This window comes from Perissodus microlepis, chromosome 8, assembly GCF_051167445.1.
Source record: "Perissodus microlepis isolate ML-2025 ecotype Zambia chromosome 8, ASM5116744v1, whole genome shotgun sequence".
Taxonomy (NCBI): domain Eukaryota; kingdom Metazoa; phylum Chordata; class Actinopteri; order Cichliformes; family Cichlidae; genus Perissodus; species Perissodus microlepis.
Genome location: NC_140468.1, coordinates 28,845,748 through 28,869,221, shown reverse-complemented (window position 1 = coordinate 28,869,221; position 23,474 = coordinate 28,845,748). Strand labels below are relative to the sequence as shown.

General features: G+C 43.4%; 2 protein-coding genes across 8 annotated transcripts in view; both read left to right on the top strand.

The window, feature by feature from the left end:
* The window catches only part of LOC146382158 (RNA binding protein fox-1 homolog 3-like), a 530,501-nt gene that overhangs the window by 7,926 nt on the left and 499,101 nt on the right, over positions 1-23,474 (top strand). The gene's annotated exons all lie outside the window — the stretch shown is intronic.
* Positions 21,945-23,474, top strand: part of LOC146382161 (uncharacterized) — a 5,105-nt gene continuing 3,575 nt past the window's right edge. Inside the window, exon 1 of the mRNA XM_084938493.1 lies at positions 21,945-23,474. This exon is cut by the window's right edge and continues 3,575 nt beyond it. The gene's annotated coding sequence lies outside the window, so the exon portion shown is untranslated.

Here is a 23,474-nt window from a genome sequence, read left to right as displayed (position 1 = left end):
AAAGGGACAACATGGAAACATGAGTGAGGCGAAACAAGACAAACTACAAAGACAGGCCATGACTGGGAACACAGAAGATAAACATGGATACAGGACCAACCAGTGTTGGGAAGGTTACTTTTAAAATGTATTCCACTACAGATTACAGATTACATGCCCCAAAATGTATTCTGTAACGTATTCCGTTCTGTTACTCAATGAGAGTAACGTATTCTGAATACTTTGGATTATTTAATATATTATCATGCTTTTTGCAACTACATGAATGTACTATTGCTGTGTGATTTATTACTATTACTGAAGGTCCGCAGCTCTGAACCGTAGTAAAGGGACCTCTGACTAATACGTCGGGTTCTGTGTCGGCTCGTAGCCGAAAAATAGCTTTACTTTGTTGTCTGGGTCGACTTTGCTAGCGAGAGACAGAGAGAGGCGTTGAAAGGCTGCTCCAACTGAACTTATTGTTTCGGAGGAAAACACGAACACGGTGTACAGTTGAGTCTTAACAGCTTACTTACAGCTGGGCTCGTCAGGCACTTCTTGGCTGCAGTGGTTATTATTATATTTACATGCTTCCAGCTCCCGCTCTCGATAACAACTCATACTTTTTCCACTCCCCTTTTTCTCCCTCCTCGCTCACAGACACATAACGTGTATGGCGGTCCATTCTCCCTGCAGCACGGACTACACTGCCCATGAGGCTACATTCTTTAGAGCTATGCCTGTAGCATTCTGCCTGTTAGCTTAGCACAACAACAACAAAAAGGCGCAGAGAGCGTCACCCTGTAACCATGTCAACCGTAACGCTGCCACCTGGAACAACAGAACAGCTGTCAAACAAAACCCAAACAGTCCTGACCCGCGACAATATGAAACAGGAAAGTACCGCCGTGTAATCCATTTATTTCAACAAAGTAACTGTATTCTGAATACCACCTTTTTAAACGGTAACTGTAACGGAATACAGTTACTCATATTTTGTATTTTAAATACGTAACGCGGTACATGTATTCCGTTACTCCCCAACACTGGGACCAACTACATACAGGGGACGGTAGGGTGGGCACACAGACGACACCAAGGAAAGGGAACAAAACAAAGAACTAAGAACTAGAAGAACAAACAGCTAAGCTAGTAAGCAGTGGGAAATACTGCACCACACTACAGTAAAGAGTAGAACTAGAACCAAGTCACTTATAAACCCAGAAATAAATCAGGAACCCATTTCTTAAACATAATACAATAATATTTACAACAACGCTTTAACACCAAGCACTTGATCAGAACCCAGGAGCAGGAGAATTTAATGGGAATAATGCTCTTTTAGAAATGTGATCAACTCCTCATCCTTCTTCAGATCAGTTACGTTTTTCCTGGAGACAAGTGTAGTTCGTCACAGTGGAGTGGGAGCAGTGCATGAACAGTGCTGTTATACATCAGTGACACTTAGTACAAGTAACAGCGTTCATGCCTTTTGATCTTTGCTGCTGCCACTGTTGAAAGCAGGCCACATGTTGTAAATGATGGACTGAGAGGAACTGATTTGGTGGTTCAGAGAGAGAGAGACATACAATAGACAGCTTATATTAATCCAAACCAGGCCAGAGAGAGAGCCATGGGAAAGGAGGAGAGGAGGGATAAATGTGGAGGAACCGAGCTGACTTGAATGAATAATCATTTGCTACTTCTCCCTCTTTTCCCTGCATTTCTTCTTCTTACTTTCTACTCCGTAACATTTTACCCTTTCCATCCACCTTTGCTGTCTTTCCATCTGGCTTTTTCTATCCATCGCCGTCTTTCTTTCTCGCTGTGCTCAGCCTCAACCTCCCGATTCCACACTCCAGACTGATTTGCCTCGCTCAGTGGTGGGGGTTTTGACAGACCTGCTGCGGGTAGATAGCACAATTGAATGTGAGTCCCTGGGGAGGGAAGAGGAGGGCGGTAAAAAAGGGTGAAGTGGTATTAGCTGGTGAAAAGAGGTTGGCATTAGATGATGGCAGGGACAGGAGGGGAGAGGGGGTGGATGGGATATAGAAGGAAGAGAGAAAACCATGAGGCTTAGGGTGAGCCATGGAGACTGATGCCACTACAGAGAGACAGTGAGCTGGAGCAGAGATGGAAAGGGTGAAAACTTTGTTGACAAAGTCAGATGTCAGACATTGAGGGACTCAGCATATGTTGTTTTGTTTATTTCATGTTCAGGATGAGGCAGTTTCATACAAAACAGTAAATGGATTGGTTGCTATGTCAGGCTTTGCTTCTCTACCTAAAATGCCTCATTCAAACACCTTTTTCCCTCTACTGAATGTTTTGTGTTTAACATTCACACTCCAATAGATGCATTAGAGAGCAATTTGGGGTTAGTATCTTTCCCAAGGGTATTTGGCCTGCAGACCCGAGCAGCCAGGGATCCAAACACCAACCTTCTGATCTGCTCTACCTCCTGAGCCCCAGATCATTCATACACACCATCGAATTCATGAACGCAAGTTTTGGCTCTCCAAACATTATGTCTCTGTGTGGAGAAAAGAGGTGAAGGTCATTTAGATGTCTTCATGTCTTCAAAGGGCGAGAAATGTTTGATCACAGTCAGAATATTTCATGCTGAAACAAAGCAAATGTTTTAACATTTGCTTCCTTTCTCTCTGTCCTTCTTCATATAATGTATTTATTACTTTTCTGTGTCCATCACTTTAATTCTAATTCCTCTCAGTCTAATAAGAGTTTCATTGGAGCCCTGGCCTGTTATATGCAGAAGGCTGATTTGCTATCAGCCTCATCCACGCTTTAACTTCTCCATCCCGATCATCTTCTTCCAGTTACTCATCTTCCTCTTCCCCCCCCACTCATCCACTGGCTCACCCCCAGTCAACCTCGGTGTTTCTGACAGATGAAAGTGAGAGAGACACAGTGAGGGAAGTCGAGCTGAGGGTTATCACAGTGCGTGTGTGTGTGTGTGTGTGTGTTGCGTGTCTGCTCTACATGGAGGTTTGTAGTGCTTTTCTACCTTCCTTAAACTCTCAGAGCTTTTGATATGAGATAGATGACTCCCATCCACCCACTGGTGTGGCCGCAGGGTCGTAGTACTGCAGACTAATGTTGTCAAATCAGTACTCATTCGCTTGCCTCCCTCTCTACCTGTTGGAACCTAACAGAGTGCAGGGGAAATCTCCTGTGCCAGATCATAATACTAATCAGTAATCCATTAATTCCACTGATGAACACAGGAACACCTCAGCCATTGCCCTCTCCTTTGTGTGCTGGAAGAACCACCCTAACATATCTGGTTCTTTCTTTGTTGTTGTTGTTGTTTTGTTACATACTATTTTTAAGTGTACACAACACACTGAATGTTGTGAAATATATATATATATATATTTTAGATTATGTTGTTGATAATAGGAATCCATTAATGATTAATGGATATTCTTAATTGTTGCGTGTATGTGTGTCTTCTCTGTAAAAGTGATATTAAAGCAACATGTAGGCAGATTCTTTCTGTCAGTTGTGGCTTCTTGATTTTCTCATCCAGAGCTCAGCACAGTGACAGCTGACACAGGAGTTCTCTTTGTGTGTCTGTGTGTGTTTGTAGGAGAGAAATAGTGTGATAATGTGTCCAAGCCTGTGTCACAGTATTACTACAGATATGCATTTCTGTGTGTATGTGTGCTTCAGTGCTGTTGATGTCAGTGCTCTTGTGTTTGTGTGATTATGTGTGTTCTGCACGAACGCATTTGTGTATTCTCCAGCTCTGACGATAAATGAAATAATCAAATGTTTATGGTGCGTAAAATGGCAACTGGCAGTAGTGGTGACCGTGTGTGTGTGTGTGTCATGCTGTCAGATGCAAGGTTGTTATTAACAACTCTACACAGAGAAATGGAGCAGAGGCAATACAGGGGATGTCAGCAAGCAGAGAGAGTGAGAGACAAAGCAGTAAACGTGAGAAATATGTATTACATTTTGGTTTTTGCCAGTAGCACAAACACATAAACCCACACTTGTGCAAACACTTGTCAAACATACATGTTTATTTAGGTTCAGGTGAAGGTCAGATACGTGGCTCGTTGTTTAGCTGCAATAAATGAAGAAGGTTTAAAATAAGCCCAGGGGGTCGAGTGTACTCTTACTGTCACCACAAATGTCTAATAACTGCAGTCTAACCTCTTCGGCAGACATTCAATCATTTCTCATTGGATCTGCTGGAAATGGCAAGACTGAGCCACAAAACCACATTAGTTCTGACAGTCATTTGAGTAAACAGAGAGCGCATACAAACACAACGGTGTTCCTATTTCATCATATAAGTGACAGCTAAATCACTCGCTGAAGATCCTGGTAGCAAGGATAAATGAATCCATGTCTCACACACTCCTGGGGCACAGCTCGGTGTTATCCATATACAGCAGGTGACTTAATTCCCTCCACTCTACATATGTACTACTTCCAGTCCAGTGGGATTGAGGCCTGTGCAGAACAACAGCAGGGACCGTCCATCAACCTGGTAGACTCTGCACTTTATGGAGACTTCAAGTTGGCCTCTATTGTTGTCTTCCACAGTCCCACTGAGTTCCTAATGAGTGTTATCCGTGCACTAATAGCCCTGTACAACAGGAAAAGCCCCACACCAGTATCCATGTATGGGCTTCCCTGCTGTCAGTCCAGGCAGTGGTCTGGTTGATCTGACTGCTCTTAGAGTCCTGGTGAACTTCTCTGTCAACCTGGAGCTGGTGCTTATTTCCAGTGCTCTTCTGAGCTGTGCTCATGTACTCGTGTGCCTGCTCAGCTTGGTCGTTACGATGCCTAACAGGAGCTTTCATGTTGTTGAGAAGCAGGTAGCAGTTTAATAGTGTTGGTCCTTCATGACCAGGATTTTCCTGCTCCACGTTATCCAGTCTGGATGATTACCTGCTGTATTTTGGAGTGCTGTTAGCTTCTTTAGCCAGTAAGCGTGCATCCTCCCAGGTCATGGTGCTGTCCAGTTCTTCATACTGGAGACTCATTGCCGGGTATCTGATCATGGATCGTAGTGTATGTACTGTGAGTAGTCAGCAAGACTACAAAAGTAAATTTGGGGTGTGAAAATGCATGACAAAAATTCATTGTGGTGATGTACAGAACCAAAATGAGAGAAAAAGTTTTCTCTGTCCACATATTTATGGACATAACTAAATCCATGTGTGGTGTAAAATTATGAAATTAAGATAATTAAGGATGCAGTTATTGATTATTTTAGTAACTGAGTATTCTAGCAGTTTAGTAATTAATTGGATTGGAAATTCTTTTGTCTTATAATAAATATTCAACAGAGAAAAAAACACAGGTCTTTGTAAATGTCCTGCTCATTGGTTACCATTTCATAAACTGCAGTGTTTTAATCATCCAACTGAATCTGTCAAAAAAAAGACGAATTCAGATGTGACATTAAAATTGATATTTTCAAAGAAAAATATTTCTTAAATACATAAAAATAAGTAATAAATGATCTCAGCACAGTAATGTCAAACAAAATAAGGTTGAACCTAAACCACCTAAACATGGAACTAAAGCGCCTTGAGGCGACTTTTGTTGTGATTTGGTGCTATATAAAAAATAAGATTGAATTGAACTAAGGAATAAAATAAAACTCTCTTCTGTTTTTTTAGAAGCTTTCTGACATTAATAGGAGACAAATAGAAGTGTGACCGTGTTTTATGTCCTGGATGACAAAGATTTGGCGTTTATTCATGTGCGTGTGTGTGTCTGCATATTTAAGTGTGCAAGTGAATGAGTGAGTTTGTGGCTCTAAGCCTTTACAGCCTTTAGTGGCGGCTGCAGTGAAGCAAAGCCAGCGTATCAGCATTCTGAGGTTAGCCCAGTTCGTTGGTGTACATGTTAATTAATGTTAATAATAATTCAGCCCCTCAGGTAAACTGTAGATCTTTCTCTGTGTAAAACAAACGGTGGTGGACGGAGCAGCTACAGAGTTTTCTTCACATCGGCGTTTGTGGATCAGGTGCTTTGATGGACTCCTGTTAGCTTTTTCCCAGTAAAGATTTTAATGGTGATCACAGGAACAACTTTGCTGTTTTGGACGATAGAAGCACGTTTTCTTTTATTCAACCTGAGGCTCCGCCTCTTCGCGGTGTGTGGGCCAGCGTCATCATCACTGCTGCCGTCGCGTTCTCAGTGCTTTTGTTTAAAACTTCAGCTGTGTGGGTTTAATGTTGTCAGAGCTGTTATTCATACGCTGCTCCTAAATAGGTTTGTATTGCAGGTCACAAATGTGATTTGGTGCTGTATGAAAAACCAGAACTGAAATGTGAGCGAGGGCTGCAGAGTGATGCGATCGTGGCTCAAGAGTTGGGAGTTCGCCTTGTTGCCGAAGGTTGCCGGTTCGAGCCCCGGCCCCGACAGTCACTGCAGCCCTAAAATCAGAGTCCAATCATAACTAATAACAAACAGAGATTATCTTTACAAGGAACAGGGCCTTACAGGGATGAGAACCGCTTCACCTTTCATCACGCCGCTGAGACAAATATCCCAAATACACCTACAGTGAAAGGGTACCTGGATAGACAGCGCAGAATAACACAACATCAGTTTGTGCTTGTTACATGTTTAACCTCATCCTGGGGAATACGTAGCAGGTCTTTCACTAACGATTGAATTTAGAGCGCCATGCATTAAAACATGAGTAAAGGTTAACCTTCCCAGTACAGTCCAGTGTTTCCAGCACTGCTTTTAGGAAAGTCCACTTCATCTGGTTCTGTTCCCCACTCTGGCAGACAGCTGTTACTAAAATCTGTTTCTATGTTCAAGTGAACCTCTGGCTTCCAAATCATCGCCCTTCCCTGGTTTGATAAGGTTTTGAATAATGATCCTCTCCACAGTGATGCATGGAGTGCTATCTTACATTCACAATCCTATCTTGTGCAGCATCAGCAGTTGGAGCACACCACATCCATCATGACAGCACCGCTAATGCTCCTTATCTATCATTTTCTATGGAAATGAAATTCAGGCACCTGTTCAACTAATATTCAATAAGGTATCATAATCACCTCGTTTCCTTTTTTGACTTTTTAAAAAAATGTTGTTAGCTGTCGTCAGGGTGGCTGTGACTCGGGAGGCAGACCAGGCTGTCCTACAGCTAAAAGCTTCAAAATGCTTTACAAGCAAAAAACATTCTGAAAATGCTCAGGTACCCGATGTCTGTGAAGGTTCTCAGTCATCCAGGTCAAGACGTTTCACCTCTCATCCAAGAAGCTTCTTCAGTTCTAAGGTCAAATGGTGGAGAGTCCCAGATTTAAGCTCTGTGGGAGTTTCCCCCCACCGAGAGGGTCATGGACCCCCTAATGATCCTCTACCTAATCACACGAGCCAAGGTGTGAAACTGGGTGTGGGTCACAATCAGCCAGGGTTCCAGGTGAGCTCACTGTGAAACCTGGCCCCACCTTATCATGTGATTTCCTGAGGTCAGAAGGCCCAGGATGTGAGTGGGCGTTAAGGTGTCTGGGAAGGATCTCAGAACTGGATTATAGATGGCAGACAGTTGGTGTCATAAGATGGCTGTTCAAACCATCTGTCTCTCTGTCCAAAATGTGAACACTGGCATCATCAAAAGAGTGACCTTTGACCTTTAGATGCAGATGAACTGCTGAGTCTTGTCCCGTTGAGTTGGCTCCTCTACGTTGTGCGTTTATGAAAAAGCTTCTCGGATGAGAGGTGAAACGTCTTCAAGTAACTTATAGAAGTCCAGACGCCTTTCTTTACAAGCTCCTTAGATGCAAGGATTGAACTGAAGATGAAGACTGATTGAAATGAAGAGAAAGTCTGGCTCCTTGGAAGCAAAGTGTTTCGAGGTGAAGGAGGGGAAGGATGGACCTCTCCGACCCTCTGACCCCACGGCTCTCTGCTCATTTCTCTGCTGATTTCTTACCTGAGCAACAAACTTATTTGAGTACAATGAAGAAACAGATGATTATATGAAATGATTATGATCAGTGTTTATAATTTCTCATACTCAGCACTAGGGATGGGTATTGATAAGATTTTCACGATTCCGATTCCAGTTTCGATTCTGTTTAACGATTCGATTCTTTATCGATTCTCTTATCGATTCTTTTTAAAAAAGGAGAACACTAAGGTCGATTAGCTTAGAACTTTGTTTTATATCTTCTCTTTGAACAAGATAGAAATTTAGGAGTAACATGGCCTTACAAACCCAACAGCGAGATCTTAAGATATTCACAGCCTACGGCTCTTCAATGGGGTGTCACAGGGTCCCCAGGAAAAAAAAATAGTAAATGTAAAATAATAAAATAAATATTCTTCTGTAGCAATAACAAAGTATAACATAAATGATTCTGTAGCAATTACACAAGAATATCCAGTAATGTCCCTGCCTACAATTAAACACATTCACTTACCGAAAATCGGGGCATCTGCTGTGGCAAATAGGTGCAAGCCTTTGACCACAAACTCAGTCACTGCTCGGTGACATTCGTCTATCCTGGCCTGAAAGGAGACGCTACTGGTAAACTGCAGCGAGAACTGCCAGCATCTGAGCCAGACTCTGTCTCTCTCATCATGGTCACCTAAATGCACAGTAATGGCAGGTTTTGTGATAAGGCAGATCGCGCTAACATAATATGCACTGTTAGTTGATTATTTACCTGCCGCATTAACGGGAGAGGACGTGCAAACGTTACCGCTGCTGCTGGGCTGAGACTCACGAGTCCGGAGCGGAATTAAAAACACGACATTCATTTAAGGTCATCGCGTTTTTGTGAGCAAATGCTTTTGCATATTTGTAGTGTTTCCTCCCTTAAATGAAATATCTACTTTGCAAGTATTGCAAGTTGCCCTGTTGTCATCCGTTCTCGTAAAGTATGACCAAACTTTTGAGCGTTTGAGCCGCCGTGTTTCCTGCCAGGTAAATGACGCTCCGCAGCGTGGTGACGTCATTCGGGGCGACTGGAATCGATAAGGGAATCGTTTGCAAAAATGGCAAACAAGGAATTGAAACAGTGGGAACCGGTTCTCAACAAGAACCGGTTTTCGATACCCATCCCTACTCAGCACACATATTGTTTGGGTTTAATTTGGCCAGAGTTCATTGTTTGCTAATTCTAGTGTGCATGTGCTTGTGGTCGTTGTGGGTGTTGACCAAGCTGACGACTTTCCCTCGTCTTACTGGACTTTACAAATGAAACTATTTAGTTTGTCCAAGTTTATTTCACAGCCTTGAGTGTGCTAGCTCACAGTAATGAAGCAGCACAGGGGTCACCTGTCGCCTCCTGAGTGGATGGCACATGTGAAGTGAGTAATCTAATTAAATTCTTGTTCTACAATGACACTTCATGGTATCTGCAGCTGTACTAATGTCCCCCCATTACATATGACCACAGCACGTGTGCTGGGCAGCGAGAGCGAGACATGAAATTAAAGCTGATTGGGGGGTTACTGCTGGTGATGGGGCGGAGAGAGGAGGCGGGCCACTGCTGGTCACATGGCAGTATTGATCCAATTAGTACTGAAATGCGGTTTTCATGTTTTATGTAAATGAAATGGCCTCTGAACATTTCCAAAGACATCAGTTCCTTCCTCATAGTGCGGAGTGATTTCCTGATAATTATGTTTCACTGGTTGAGACAGCATGTTATCTCGTTAGTCAGCACAGAGAGCCGCACATTTCTGACGAGTAAGGGTGCAATAAAAATGAATGCGTTTTCTCACTGAGCACGATTTTTACAGGAAGGGTTTCGTTTTTTTTATTAACCTTGACTTTGGAGGAGCTCACGAGGCTTTTCTTTGGTGCCTCGGAGAGTCCGATTCTTCGTTTTTATATTCTGAAGAACTTTTGCTTTGAGCTAGTTGACACGCTGAGGATTCGCTGACTTGTATTCCAGTCTCGTCTTCAGTGCTCAGAGTGTACCTGTGTTTGCTGTTAGGATCCTCAGAAATAGAAGCTGTGATTTTTCTAAATGCGCGCCCCCATGGCTTCTACCTAGGCTTCCCTCATATCTCCGTGGGGAACTGTGAAATCCATTTACAGCATAGAGGAGCTACAGGTTACCAATGTTCTGCCTAAAGCTTCAGGGAACACATGACAGCACAGTGGAGTTTTGGTATTTTCGTATTCCACAGGACAAAGTGCCTGTGATGCCTGTTAGCTCCACCAGAAAATGAAGAACGTGTGAGCAAAAGCATCATCAACAACGCTGGAATACAAAAGCAGGATTTCAGCTTGTCGAGCACACATGGCGGATCTTATTTATGCTTTGTTAAAAAGACATTAGCATCTTTGAACTCTCTCTGTCTGCAGTCTCTTTGCCTTTATGAGTCCAACAAACCACAAACTTTTCTTTGTGAGAGGTCACAGCACTAACAGACATTACACACAGGAGTGTAACGTTTCCATTGTTACAGCTATTATAGCTCGTCTGTCTACCAGCTGGTGGGATGTCTTGAGTTGATGTGACAGTAGGGTCATTGTGTCTGATTTGCCTAATCGCAGCTTAATCTTTTTCAAGGTACTGCCTAGTGCCATGTTGACGTGGGGATGACAAGGCCTTGGCGTGGTTTTAATCCTGGTAGCTGAAGCGCCGCTGGTGGAGCAAATGAACCTAATCTGCAGTCAGATAAAAGGCGTGATTCCCAGCAAACACCGAGATGATGCTGTTTATTGTTTTACCCGACTTATCGGCTTAACATGTAAAGATTTCACAAGAAACAGCTTAGAGGTTTTAGAAAGATAAAGACGGCTTAGTACCAGAGCTGTGTTTTCCTCACATGGTGTCATCAGGAAAATGAGAGGAAGAGTGCAGTGGGACGTTAGAATGTGTAGGCTCGATGGAAGAACTGTTTCACTTTGATGAGTAACTGGTATGTTGTTATTAGTTTGTACAAGTCTGAGATATCCAAAATGACAATTATATAATGATAATTTGACAAGTAATAGTTGTCCTAGTATTAAAATTATTGTAGACTAATGCATTCAGCTCTAACTAACAGACTGCTCATCATTTTCACAGAGATTATTCTTCCTGTAGGAGCTTCCTGTAGGTAAGAGCTGGGAATATTTTTGTGAATGGTTCTTTGGAAAAATGAAAAGTTCTTAACTCACAAATGTCAAAGCTGAGTAAATTTATTCAAATTATGATCAAGTTGAAATAGTTCATGTACCTGGTATTATATTAATATGACACAAAGTTCAGTTTGCATTGGACAGAAATAGCTCGATGATGTCCTGCCTAACATCGTAGACATTTACAGGTTTTCTACATTTAGACTGTCTCCTAGAGTGTCTTTGACTTCTTTCTAATGCTTTCTCCATACTCTTGTGTATGCCTTATATCTCTGGGTGGAAGCAGGACTTGTGCAGACTCTCTTGAAAATCAAATCAGTGATGTGAAAACTGTCCTTTAAGAAACTGCTTACAGAGCGACCATGACACTACCCCCACCTTAATGAGAGCCTCCCGCCACCCTAATGAAATTCTCACAACACTTTTAAAATGAGAATGGCAAGTCCAGACACCCTTCTGAATGTTACCCCTTCCAGTTCGCAAAGTTTACGGTGCTTGCATACGTACTTCAAGTTATGGAGTAACTAGTTCTTGACTGTCATGCTCAGTTTGGCCATTTGTCTGCGGTTGGAAACCTGAAGACAAACTGACCTGGGCCCTAAGTTCAGCACAGAACTCCGTCAATACCCAGGGAGTGAACTGGGGTCCACGGTCGAAGACTCTATGGTGGGATGCCACAGAGCTGGAAAACATGGTCCAAGGAGTTGGGCAGTTTCTATGGCAGAGGGTAGAAACTTGGGCAAGGCCACAAAAATGAGCTGCTTTAGAAACTATTAAAACCCGATTCTTTGATCCCCATATTAGAACAGAGAAAACCTGACTCATAGTGGTCAAAACATTTCTTTTTTATTCAATCATCTTCCGGAAAAGAGAGCCCTGCACAGCCCCAAAAGCCAGCTGCAGAAACTCTAACATTAGAATATAAGAACGTCTCACATATAGATGTTATTTTGGTACTTTACACGTCACACAGTTTCGATACAAACATTCCTTATATGGTACAAGTTCCTCTTTTCTGTGTCTGATTTATTAATATGCCTGTGCACTAGTCAAGTCTGGGCCTCTCATAAAACAATCTAATCAGCAGGTAAGCATTAAAAAATATATTTATTTCTTAACAAAACACAACCTACAATTGTCACAATTACTGTGTTACCTGAGGAGGGAGGTAATCCTGTGCATATGACCACGGTCGACCTGGCATGGGCGGGATTCTTAGCAGGACAGCTGGAGGAGAGGAGGTTTTGTTCTGAGCACAGATGGAGCAGGCAGAGACTTACTCTTGGACATTCTGGTTAGGGATGGTCACCAAAACACCAAAACAGGTTTTGCAAAAATGTGATTGTGTGCTTCTTTCTGGGTTAACAGGTAAATTTGGCAGTTGTACCCAGTGTATTACCTTAGCTCTGACTCCCGAGGGAACTCCCGAGGTCCATTCCTCATGTTCGGCTCCTCCCACTGGGCATCCGAGATTAGTGAGTCAATCTCCTAAATGAGGGCTTCGGTAACAATTGGTCTCCTCCTTGGTAGACTCTCTGTCGAGATAAGGTGTCAGGCTTAACGCTGCGTGACCATTGTTTATAAATTACAGTAAAATTAACCCAAATGAAGAAGAGAGCCCACCTGGCCTGATGAGCATTGAGGCATTTTGGTAAATGGACTGGTTCTTATATAGCGCTTTTTCTACTCTACCTGAGCACTCAAAGCACTTTACACAACTGGGCCCATTCATGCCCATACTTTTCAAACTGTTTAGTGCTTATTGTCTAACATTCATACACACATTCACACTCCGATGAACGCATCGGAGAGCAACATGGGGTCAGTACCTGACATACAGACTGGTGGAGAGCCTGGGATCGAACTGCCAACCTTCCGGTTAGTAGCTGCTCTACCACCTGAGCTACAGCCACCCCAGTATTTCGCATACTGTCAAAGGATTGGAGCAGGAGCAAAGTATTGTTTCAGCGTGTTGAAGGCCGAGTCAACTGACTGTAAAGTAATGTTAGGAGAGCTTAAGTGGCTCAAAGGGAAGGTAATCTTGATCAAATTCAGAATGAAGAATCTGTAAAACCTTCGAAGCCCAGAACGTGTTGTTGTTGTTTTCTATTGGGAGGAACCGGCTGGTTGACCACTGGTTGGACCTTGACTGGGCCTGTTTCCAGTTGACCCTTTGTCACAATGAAACCCTAGAAGGAGACAGACTGGACATGAACTCACACGTTTCACCTCAGGAGACGTTGAATGTCATTTAAATAAACAAAAGATGAAGTGATTGATGAAGTATCTGAGGGCCTGAAACTATGCTGGGGCATCGTTAAACCCAAAGACAAGACAAGATACTCAGAGTAGTCTAGGTGAACATTAAAGGCAGTTTTCCACCTGTGTTGGTTTGCATAGATAAGGAGGCTCAACAAGTAAGTTTTCTTCTGGGGTGCCAGCTAGATTTCTCTCCTGACATATCAGATTGATTTAGTTTGAAGGTAAACCACACAAAGGATGTTTGTACATTATAAAGAGACACAACACTCTGAACACTGAAGGAAAACAACGTGGTGCAATACACACAGATTCAAAACACCCAACCACAACAACAATACACAATGCCATCAACCAGTAAACTCAGTGCACAAAGAATCCATAATCTCAGTAAATAAGAGGTGCCTGCGTTCATTCACAAGACAAGAAATCCACTGTGGGGTTTTTAACCCGTCAAAGCCTGACCTGTCGCTGGCACCAGGCAGGTGTGTTTTGCACATTTCTTTTTTCAAGACACAAAAAACAACACACACATACACACCCCAACACTGTGTGTGTTGGGGTGTGTATGTGTACATGTGCCGGCGTTTTGTATTTAAAATACAAAATATGAGTAACTGTATTCAGTTACAGTTTAAAAGGTGGTATTTAGAATACAGTTACTTTGTTAAAATAAATGGATTACACGGCGCTCTTTTCCTGTTTCATATGTCAGGCTATGCTCTCTCTATTTTTGGTAATTCCACGCCGGTGGAAACCCAAACAAAACACACATTAAGAGGCTCAAATATCTGTGTCTCATAATGACGTGAAGAAATATTTTTAACAATGATTTAATATGAAGGCAACGGGCAGAGTGTTACAGGCATCGCCCTAAAGCATGCAGCCTCATGGGCAGTGTAGTCCGTGCTGCAGGGAGAATGGACTGCCATACCCGCCATACCCGTGATGTGTCTGTGAGCGAGGGAGGGAGAAAAAGGAAAAGTACGAGCTGTCACTGAGCAGAAATGGGAGCTGGAAGATGTAAATATAATAATAACCACTGCAGCCAAACAGAGAGCCTGACGAGCCCAGCTGTAAGTAAGCTATTACAGTTTTTCTCAAATGCTAAAACACATGTCACAAACGTTACCACCAGGTCCCCCAATGTCCAAACACAACACCCTTCTCTAAAGCTACATAAACACAACCACACCTTCCCACTGCAAAACTCAAACTCCCACACCAAGAGAGCAGCTCGAAGCTGTCAAAACTGTAAACACTATACACAGCATTACACACTACAGCAAAACAATTGAAAACACAATGCTCAATTTGTGAGAAGGTTCTTTGGTTCATAACTGCCAATGCATATTTTTATAAACTGTACAGTAACGGATCGTCATAGAACCCTGCAGAGGATTAGGCATTTAGATTTGTGAGTTTCACATGAAGACTATAAATCTATAAAAACATCCTGCATGTACGTACACTACTGTAACACAACTCAATGCAAAAACAGAATCTATTGCACACAACAGTACTCTCGGAAACATGATCAGGGTGTGAAGTCTTTCTTATTGTCTACACGGTCTTTTTACAGTATTACACACAGTCACTGTGCGGCATCATGTCGCCGAGCTGCATTGGGCCACATCACCTCATCCACATCACAGGCTATATTGTCCCTTGCTAGGCACCGCGGGAAAAATGCCCTGGAATGGCGAATCCATCCCTGGAAGGCCTCCACTGGGATGTCAGCACAGGCCAGCTCCATTGCCCGTACGAGGTTCTCTCTTGTGTATGGCTGTCTGTCATACACCTTCCATCTCCATGATGAGAAGAACTCCTCTATAGGGTTCAGGAAAGGGGAGTAGGGTGGCAGACAGACGTTTAAAAAAGTGGTCACTGTTGGTGGTGAACCACTCTCTGATTTGGTGTGTTTTGTGGAAGCGGACGTTGTCCCAAATGATCACATACATGTGATGTGCTAGCCTAGGATGGTGTTGTTGACGGTCCAGGAGGATGTCTTTTAGCTCCTCTAGGAAGGTGAGGAGACGTTGGGTGTTGTAAGACCCAAGGACAGCATGCCGGTGGACAAGCCCCTCCGTACCCATAGCTGCACAAAGAGTAATATTACCCCCCCGTTGGCCAGGAACCTCAGTGATGGCTCTTTGGCCAATGATGTTACGGCCTCTTCGCCTTCGTTTCTGGAGGTTGAAGCCAGCCTCATCCAGGAAGAGGTACTCATGGGGTCTGGCCATCGCGTCCAACTGCATTATCCTCTGAACATGGAAAAGCGTACAGGTGTTCAGAACGGTCAATCAGGTAGCACAGTATTGTCCAGAAGTAATGTAGGCCACTAAGCAACACAGTATGTCCACTAACTGTACTGTGGACATGGATGTATACGTACTTGCACATACTCGTAACGTTGTTCTATGTGTCGCGCAGAGTTGCGCTCAAAGGGAACCCTGTAGACCTGTTTCATCCTCATCTGTTGGCGCCGGAGAACTCGGTCTATTGTGGACACGCTGACAGCATCAATGTTCTCAAAGTTTACATTATCTGCAATGACTTTGTCTCTGATCTCTCGGAGTCTAATGCAGTTGTTCTCACGGACCATATCTGCAATGAGGGTTTCTTGTGCCGCTGTGAATATGGCAACCCTCCCACCTCTATGTGGCATCCTTTCAGCTCTAAAGAAAGAAACATGTGTTGTCAATTGACTGATTTATATGTAAAACTACATGTAAAGTAACAGACCACTTTCACAGGCCTGTAAAACTGTAGTGTGACAAAGAAAGCAATAGCGTACTATACCTGTTGTGTTGTCTAAATGCCTTGATAATGGTGGCCACGGTGAACCTACTCAGGTTTGGATGTACTCTTCGTCCCGCTTCAGCCATTGTCATGCCATGGCCAATGACATGATCAATTACTGTTGCTCGCATATCATCTGTTATGATGGTGCGAGGTTGTCTTCTTCTCCCACCTGGACCTTCTCCTCTCTCTTGTTGGCCTCCTTCTCTTCCTCCTCTACTCCGAACTCCTCTTCTTCTTTGGCCTTCACCTCTTCCTCCTCTGATCTCAACCCCTCTTCCTCTTTGGCCTGCAGCTCTTCTCCTTCCGCACGCTCGAATGCCTTCATCCATTGTGATTGTTTGGCATCTTCACCAAACTATGCTTTTATAGGTGGGGTCACATCATTAGCAACGGGTGTCTTCAATTTTGAGTCGTTGTGTGTAGTGACTGACGCCAGGTGTGTTCCCTGTGTTCAAAGATTGGTGACTGTGGCAAGCATTTTGCATCACATGGGCTTTCATTTGAGAATATGAGCAGAGTTGTTTTGCAACATGTGTTTTAGCAAGGAAAAATGTGTTTAGATTTATGAGTACAGAGGGTTGTGTTTTGTGAATTGTGTCTTCATGTGACATGTGTTTATGGTACTGGAATATGGTGGCTACATTTAGTAAATGTGTTTAGACTACTGGTCATTTGGGTTACAGGATTGGCTTTTGTGTTTTAACATTTGAGAAAAACTGTAAGACTCAACTGTACACTGTGTTCCTGTTTTCCTCTGAAACAATAAGTTCGGTTGGAGCAGCCTTTCAACGCCTCTCTCTGTCTCTCGCTAGCAAAGTTGACCCAGACAACAAAGTAAAGCTAGTTTTCAGCTACGAGCCGACACGAACCCGACGTATTAGCCAGAGGTCCCTTTACTACGGTTCGGAGCCGCGGACCTGTTTTATATACGAATAGTTTTCTATACGAGATCGCTGCAAAAAGTGCAGCCTTAGCTAATGTCCACCTACTGTTACTCATTTATATTAAGATTTAAACATCTAGTTGGTGTTGGTGTGGAGAGAAACCTTCAGTAATAAATCACACAGCAATAGGACATTCATGTAGTTGTAAAAAGCATGAATACTTTTTAAAAGTAACCTTCCCAACACTGCGCGCACACACACACACATACACACACACACACAAACACACACACACACACACACATAAATGGGGATAGAGGAGAAGCAAGACGAGAAAAGAAGAGGGAAAACTGACAGGAATGGTGACGACAGAAGAACAGTTATGGTGTCCAAAGCTCGCCTGCCTATCTGTGCAAGTGCTTGCCATGGATTAAAAATGTAACTTAAACTTTCACATGTTCTGGCTTTATATAGCTCACTCTTTCAATTATGACAGATTCCCTTGTTTTGACTTAAAATGAAGATTCTGTATTTTCCATTTGTTTTTGTGTGTTTGTGTTAATCATGTTAAATTCTTGAAAGAAAAAGCCTGCATTGCTCTTTGCCAACACACACTCAACATTTCTGTCTTGCCTCACTTTCTTTCACACACCCTGCAGCAGAGATGATCCTTGGCAAATACTGAAGATTGAAAAGGATGGAGGGAAGAGACGGTGTGTGTCCACAGCAAGGTTACAGCTAGCTGAGACCCACCTTGAGCCCTGTGCTGGCTAACAGGCAGCAGGCTAATAACTTCAATTATCTCAGCACTCAGCTCAAGGCACTGCTGACAGGACTGTACACACAACACACACACACACACACACACTCACACACCCACACACGCACACACAGACACACACGCACACACCCACACACACACACACACACTCACACACCCACACACTCACATGCACACACACAGACACACATGCACGCACACACAGACACACTCACACTCACACAGACACACATACACATACACACACACTCACACACCCACACACCCACACACTCACATGCACGCACACACAGACACACTCACACTCACACAGACACACATGCACGCACACACAGACATGCACGCACTCACATGCACGCACACACACACACACAGACACACACACACAGTCACACACACAGTCACACACACACACACAGACACACACAGTCACACACACACACAGTCACACACACAGACACACACACACACAGTCACACACACAGTCACACACACACACACACATACACACACACACACACACACACAGTCACACACAGTCACACACACACACATACACACACACACAGTCACACACACACACACATACACACACACACAGTCACACACACACACACACACACATACACACACACACGCACATGCCTGATAGATAAATAGGTGTTGAGCATTTTTCCAGCTGTGGTAAAAACGTTTGCTGCATGAACTGAAAGGAAGACCAGGTTTGACCAGGTTTGACCAGGTTTGACCAGGTTTGACCAGGTTTGACTTTCCTCGGCTGTCTTTAGTAAAGTTTACTTGTAGAAATTTGAGCTGCGGTTGTTTGAATGTACGGGGTTAATGGCTGCTGTCATTTACTGTCTTTGCAGCAGATTTTGTAAGAGTGAATGGACTCGTTGGTTACTTTGTAATGTACACCGCTTTGTAGTTTTAGTATGTGCAGCGGTAACTTGGGCCACTGCACTCTGACTAAACATAGATATTTTTGCTATATGTGAAAATTTGAATGTAGAATAACCAGACAAAGATATCCAGTGTGCAACATGGACTTTTGTGGCTATCAAAAGCTTGTAAGAGATCTCAGAATCACTGTAATGAATAAAAAGAATGAAAAAGGCAGAAGAATGCATAGAAGAGGCCATTTGCGCTCTTAGAATTACATCACCAGCATCTGAGCTTACAGTTCTGTATGGTCAAAATAAACATCACTGATAATAATGGATTGCATTTATATAGCACTTTTCGAGACCCTCAAAGCACTTAACATTTCCACTATTCATTCACTCTCACATTCACACACTGGTGGAGGCAGCTACAGTTGTAGCCACAGCTGCCCTGGGGCAGACTGACAGAGGCGAGGCTGCCATATCGCGCCATCGGCCCCTCTGGCCAACACCAGTAGGCAGTCGGTATATTCGATTATATTAGATTTATATTTCAACATGAGGAGGAAACAGTAGGGGCTGTGTGAGGATACTAAAGGCAGTGGATCCCTCAGCAGCTGGATTACAAAGAGCACAGGTAACATTAACACATGCACCAGTTGTTGGAGAGGTTTTCCAGTATAAAAATAATAATAAGCACAACTGGAATGTTTTGTTTCTATAACATTTTTCCGGCATCATTTTATTACAAGTGCATCTCATAGATGAGATGAGGAGATGAAGGAGGAAGAGAAGCAGAGAGTGATTCACAGGCAGAGCCGAGTTTATTTCTCACAGTTTGTTGTTGCCTTATGGTTCCAAGCGCTGTCACCTGTCTTTGCATTTTGTTATTATCTCATGACGCTTGTTTAATCAGCTACCATCTCTCCTGTGGACTCTTTAATGTCTACAGTCTCAGATCAGCACAGCCCTCCAGCACTATCAGCAGCAGCAGAAACCCTCAACAGCAACATTGTACCCATCAGGTCAAACACAGGCTACATTTGCTTTGCCTTGTCGCCACCTCACAACAGTGATACAGTATGATGCAATCCCATATTAGATTCTTGATGAATGTGTGTTGTTGTTATTCTGCCTGGTTCATTGTGCCCCTTTTAAACTTTGAGCACCCGCCCCTTTAAACATCTCTGCACGGCCCTGTAAAGTCCTAAATAGTAGCTGGGACAGGCTGTGTGGTGAAAACACACAACAAATATTGAAGCTGGAGCTGTCGGTTGGCTTTGCTTTGTACAGCTTAGAGCATGTTAGTAACAAAAATGTTTCAAAGGAAAGAAAGCTGGGGTTTGGGCTGACGTCAGACTCTTTTTACACTGATGTTAATTGCACTGGAACTCTAAAAAGGACCTCAGATTTTCTATGTGCAGGTCAAAAATCACCAAGCTTTGCAATTCTAGACTGAATTTGACTGAAAGCCTCTGATTGCCTTAGTGTGTAAATGCAGTGCATCATAATTACGGAAAGCATGTTGAAATGACAGTTGTTACTTGCTATCTGTTTCTGCTTGGATGCTAAAGTCTTCTTCTGCTGAACATTTCTGTTACGGGTCTTAATGTCAGTACTTTCTAAAAACGTGATGGAGCATTTTTAATCTTACAGCTATCTGAACTGAAGCTCATTTTTAAACTGCAGCTAATGGTTTTCTTTTTCAGCAGAAAGCAAAAACAACAACAACTGTGAAAAGTCAGTTACATGACAGAAAGAACAGCAGCAGAATTTTTATACTTTTGTTTTTTGAGCCTTTTTCAGTTTCAGTACTTTGGTTCATTATTTCAGTTTTCAGTCTTTCTAATCATTTATCTTCGCTTCATTTCAGATTTGAGTTATTTTATGACACAGACTGCAAGAAGTTTGAAAAAGCAAAATCGTACTGAAGTGTCCCATTCACACACATGTGAACCAAAGCCTCCTTTGGTTGTGCTGACAGACTAAAACTAAAGCAGTTTCCCTGCATTTTCATTCTGGAGCTTTTATACGAACAGATCATTTATTTGATCTCAGTTAGCTAGAATGCTTTCTTCAAACAGTTTGTAGCTTGCTTTAAGCTAATAGTGCTAACTGTGTACAGCACACCGTTCAGAGACATCAGCAGGATTCACGGAAACAAAATACAGTCTACCTCTAAATCACATCCACACACACACAACTGCTGAACGAACATTCAGGTCGGGAGCAGACGGGCCTGAGTGTGTGTGAAGGTTACAGAGGAGTGTGAATGAGCCTGGAGGCACTGCTGACTGGGCTCTGTTACTATGGAGCCACGTATTGAACCCCTTCTTAAATCCAGTCATCAGATTGTTTCTGAATATGTACTGGACGTGTGTGTCCACGTGTTGGTACGTGAATATTTATCTTTTTGTGCTTAGGTGACATTTTGTGTGTGTGTGTGTGTGTGTGTGTGGATTCGATTGCACTGAAGTCTTTAAAGGTGTTTCAGCACCACAGCACTCCAACAATAATCCCACGCCTCCATGCCCCCGCACGTGTCAGGTTTCCTGCCTCAGAGGAGGCTCACAATTTCAACAGCACTGTTCTACCCTCACAGACCTCTTTGTACAACATTCACACAAGCACTTTTTCTGCTTGTACAGTTTTTTCCGATGGCTTAAGCACATTTTTTGTAACTATTGGCTATTTTTGCAAAACTCTACACACAAATAAGAAAACCCTTCACCCAATCAGCAAAACATTGTAGTTTTCTTGCAAAAACTAATAAACCTTGCTTAACTCTCCAAACCTTCGTAAAAATTGTATTTTCGTATCAAACAAGCCATCACATTAATAAGCACACAATGCACCAACTACACACTGATGGTATGAATAAAAAACACATCTGGCTTCTGCTTTCTCTGTGCACAAGGTAGGCTATGTCAGTTTGAGCTCATACTTTTGTCATAGGTCCGTAAACATAGAGGGAGCCAAACTTCAAGTACTGGTGTTTATTCACACGATTCAAAACAAACACAAGTGTTTACTTCCAAGTCAAAACAGAATAGTAATTTCACTGAGGAAAAGAAGAAATCAGTCTACATCGTGTCGTTGTTACGGTTTGGAGGAGGACTCAAGCGCAGGACTCCGGTCTCAGATGCACACAAGAAAGATTTATTTACAATTCATCAGGTGTATATACAAGAAGGTGCGGGGGGAGGGGGGGAGTGCTATGTACAGCTGCGTGAAGGAAAAGGGGCTCCAGGGAAGTCCAGGGGAAAAGCACGCGTTCTTCAGATCATCCACACACACGATCACTGGCTCTCACTCCAACACTCGCCACTCGGGAATCACACGGGGGGAAAATCCAGGGAGCTCTGTTGACCGGGAGACGGGGTTAAATACAACGCACAAAGGAAACACACTTAACTCGACTTGCAGTAGCTTGGCTTCACTAACACGTGGTAGACAACGATCCAGCGACGAACAGCAGTCACCTCCTGGCTTAAATGCTGATCATCTTAATGAGACCCAGGTGTCTCATCTCCCGAGGGCGTGGGCCGAGGGCGTGGGCCGAGGGCGTGGGCTCGTTCCGCCCCGGCGAGAGAGAAGAGGAGAGAGAGAGGAAGAGAGAGAGAAACAGAGCGTGCTGATCAGCGTGCAGCTGATCCGCCTGGCCGTGACAGTCGTCTCTCGGGGTCCAGCCACAAAATTTTGTCTACATCACATGCAATGTCCTCTAGTCCAAGGCACCGGGGAATATATCTTGTGGAATGGCGTATCCAGGCCTGACATGATAGCTGGTCAATATCCCCACATGCCTCCTCCATTGCCTGTAAAAGGGCTATGCATTGATGGGGAGGACGGTCATAGACCTCCCAGCGCCAGGCAGAGAAGAACTCTTCAATTGGATTCAAGAATGGAGAGTATGGGGGGAGGTTGAGTACAGGGAAGAGTGGGTGATCTGTAAACCAGTTGCGGACCAAAGCAGCCCTGTGGAAACTAACATTGTCCCATATGATGACGTATCTGGTCTGCTCTGGTCTCTGAACATTAGTGAGCATGTCATGTAAGGTGTCCAGGAATGTTGTAATGTGTGCATTGTTATATGGGCCCAGGGTTGCATGATGGTGAACAACACCATTTTGACACCGTGCCATAGTCAGTGTCCTGGGACATTGATTATGGCACGGTGTCCAATGATGTTCCTGCCACGTCTCCTTGTCTTAGTGAGGTGAAAACCAGCCTCATCCACAACAAACTGCTCATGACCCATCTGCCTCTAGCTCCATCGCTCTCTAGACAAGACAAAACAAATTCAGCACAGCAGGCACATGCACAGCACTACAGTGTGCACTTCCAGATTCAGTACCAATGATACTATAGCTCACCTGCACATATCGCAGCTGTTTTACTCGTTCACTGTTTCTTTCCAAAGGTGCTCTGTAGATTTGTTTCATTCGGATTCTGTTGCGGGCAAGTACACGACCTAATACAGAAATGCTCACATTTTGTATGTTTTGGAAGGTGGTGTCATCCTCAATTATGCGCTGCTGAATTTCACGTAGCCTTATGGAATTATTTGCAATCACCATATTGACTATATGGGTTTCTTGGCCTGCAGTGAACATGCTTCCTCTGCCCCAGCATCTGGTCAGCTAGCAATTCTGTAAAGTAACAATTTCACTATTGTTACATCTGTGGTATTGTTGTGTTCCTCATTAGCATACGGCAGTGCTACAAGTCTTAGTGCAAAGTGACTGTACTAACCGATTCTCATTTCAAAATGTCCTTATGATGCTTGCTAC